Source organism: Otolemur garnettii, unplaced genomic scaffold (assembly GCF_000181295.1).
Source record: "Otolemur garnettii isolate 467f Iridium unplaced genomic scaffold, OtoGar3 scaffold00032, whole genome shotgun sequence".
In the NCBI taxonomy this organism is placed as follows: domain Eukaryota; kingdom Metazoa; phylum Chordata; class Mammalia; order Primates; family Galagidae; genus Otolemur; species Otolemur garnettii.
The window spans coordinates 874,889-877,837 of record NW_003852427.1 but is presented as its reverse complement, the minus strand read 5'-3'; the positions used below and the strand labels follow the sequence as shown (position 1 = coordinate 877,837).

Below are 2,949 nucleotides of genomic sequence, written 5' to 3'. Positions count from 1 at the left end.
TCCCCCCCTCTACCAGATGCATCACCAGACTTGGCTCTGATCACACAGCCCCAGGGGCTCCACCCTTTCCTATTTTTTGTCTCTCTGTGTCTCACCCCCTAAACCCTAAATGAGATGGCCATAGCCACTGCCATGTTATGCCAGGCAGTTTGAGTGGGCAGCCCACTGACTGACCTCACACATCACACAGATACAACCATGTTATTAGAAGGCACTGGTTGTAACCATCATACTATCCCACTCCACTTCACCAGGGTGCCTATGCTTGGTGTAATCTTTGATTCGCTTTGTTTCTAAAATTTGAGTTTGTTCAAGTCCACCACTAGTTAGTAGTCTGGAAACAAACGCTTATTATGTAGAAGAGTTGGAGAGAGTTGAAAGGAAAAAATGTTTTCTGGGCATTCCCAAAGCTGGGTTTTCATATCGAGGGTCAACAAAGAACTTAGCATAGAATTAGACCAGACAGAGTGACCACAGATAGCAAGAGTAAAAGAAACACTAATAATAAATATGCTGGGAATACCAAGTGCAAACCAGGACTGACCTGGGCAACCAGGACATATTGTCAACCTATTGATAGCCTTGGTATACAGGAAGCAGGGGTTGAGGAAGAAGAAAGAAAAAGTTCCAGCTACACAAGAAGAGATAAAAGAAGCCCATCCATGGCCCTGAGATAGAACTGCTATTGCCTGTTTCTAGTTCCTGCCCTCCAGCCCCTCCCTTCACATCATTCTAATAGGTATAAAGATATCTTAGACCATAACCTGGGGAGACCACATGGCTAAGAGGTAAAAAGTAGCAAAAACAGAGGAGAGTACCTAAGTGGTGGGTTTGGGAGGGATGCCTCTACTGAGTGCTGTACAATCTCCTATAGGCCTGGCAAGTAGCCAAGATCCCTGTGCCCCTAGGACAGAGGAGGCAAGAAGTGCCAAAAGGACTGGTAGTCCCAAAGAAGCCTGGAATAGAGATAAGGGGCACAGACTCTATAGATCTTGCCATGTGAAGGCAAGGCAAGGACTGTGGGCATCACAGAAGGTGGTTTAGGTCTTGGATGGTGGGCCATAAGGAGGTCCATCTGTCATATTGGGTTGAGGACAATGTGGCACCCATGAGAGCAACATGACAGGCTGCAAGAACCAACCCAGGAGGGGATCCAGAGTTTACCTAGGAATGTGATCATTGTTGAAGCTGAATGAGACTACTCATTCTATTCTTTGTTTCATATTTCTTTGGGTTCTTTTAGAGATAAGGTCTCTGTCACCCAGGCTGTAGTGTAATAGTAGTGAGATCATAGCTCACAGCAGCCTCAAACACCTGGGCTTACACAATCCTCATGCCTCAGCCTCCTTAGTTGCTGTGACTATAGGGATGAGCCACCACTCCCAGCAAATTTTTAGTTTTTGTAGAGACAGGGTCTTGCTATGTTGCCCAGGCTAGCCTAACTCCTGCCTCAAGTGATCTTCTCACTTCAGGCTCCCAAAGTGCTGGGATTACATACATGAGCCACTGCACTGAAAGTTTTACAATAAAATATGAAAAGTAATTTTAGTAAAATACTAGAAGGATAAAAATTACTTCAATATGTTCCATAACAATTAGGAGTTGCACTGGACTGTTAGGAACAGAAACCTGAGAAACAGTAGCTTAAAGTTTGTTACCCTCTCCTGTAAAAGCCATTGTTGTCTACATTTGGGGCAAGAGGAAGAGGGGAGTGGCAAAAGGATAAACTGCTCATGCCAGTCGAGTTTATTCTCTTTCTTTCTTTTCTTTTTAACAAAAGTTTATTCTTAAATGTACAATAGGCTCTAAGGCAATACTTCATTTTAGCTATAGGTGGCAAAGATGTTATGTTTAAATAGGAATCAAGGGTCATCATCGTCTCAGGCACAAGGATTAGCTTACTTTTTGACAGATTTCTTAATTCCACCTGTGGTGAGGGGACCCTTCCATGCGGACTTCACTTTTAGTTCCTCAAGTTTCTTCTGCTCCTCTTTTTGTTTCTGTTTGAACACCTTATCTTCTTCATTCATCTCCTTGGCCTGCTTCTTAGGCTGTTTCAAGGGCTTTTTCTTGCCACCTTCACAGCCGGCCATGGCACTGCTGCCCCTTCTCCAGACCCTGCCACCAGAAACCTGAGTTTATTTTCTTAAAAGATCTTTCCTAGAAGGTCCACTGCCCAGCCACCTCCTTTAATAATGTACTAGCTGGGGGTGGGGGGGCTGTGGCTCATTGGGTAGGGCGCCAACCCCATATACTGAGGGTGGCAGGTTCAAACCTGGCCCTGGCCAAACTGCAACAAAAAGAATAGCCAGGCATTGTGGTGGATGCCTGTAGCCCCAGCTACTTGGAAGGCTGAGGCAAGAGAATCACCTGAGCCCAGGAGTTGGAGGTTCCTTTGAGCTGTGTGATGCAATGGCACTCTACTGAGGGCAATAAAGTGAGACTCTGTCTCTTAAATAATAATAATAATGATAATGTATTAGTTAAAATGGTTACTTGAGCCTCCTGCTACAAAGATGCTTATTGCCACCATGATTAAACTCAGATGTATCCAAATGGGCCAGATTATGCTGTGATATAAACTACCAAATCTCAGCAGCTTCATGGAAGTATATTTTTCACTCAGGCAAACTCTGCTGGGGGCTAGGTAAGTCTCCACGGCAGCATCCCTCTGTGTGTTTGCTCAGCGTTCCAGCACTCTGATACCACCTTCATGTGGATATGAGCTTCTATAATTATGCTATTCCTAGCAGAGATGGAGTGAAGCACCAGCAACTACAGCCTTTCGCTTGGAAGGGTCACATTTAATTTCTGCTCTCATTTTATTGACTCAACTAGCCACATAGCATTGTCTAACTTCAAGGAGAAGAGAAATACAATCTTCCTATATGCCTGAAAGGAGAACAAAAATGTTGATGAAAAGACCAGTGTCCTTTACATCAGGGTTCC

General features: G+C 44.4%; 1 pseudogene; it reads right to left on the bottom strand.

The window, feature by feature from the left end:
- Positions 1-1,898: 1,898 nt before the first annotated feature.
- Positions 1,899-2,093, bottom strand: LOC111725146 (annotated as a pseudogene).
- Positions 2,094-2,949: the final 856 nt, after the last annotated feature.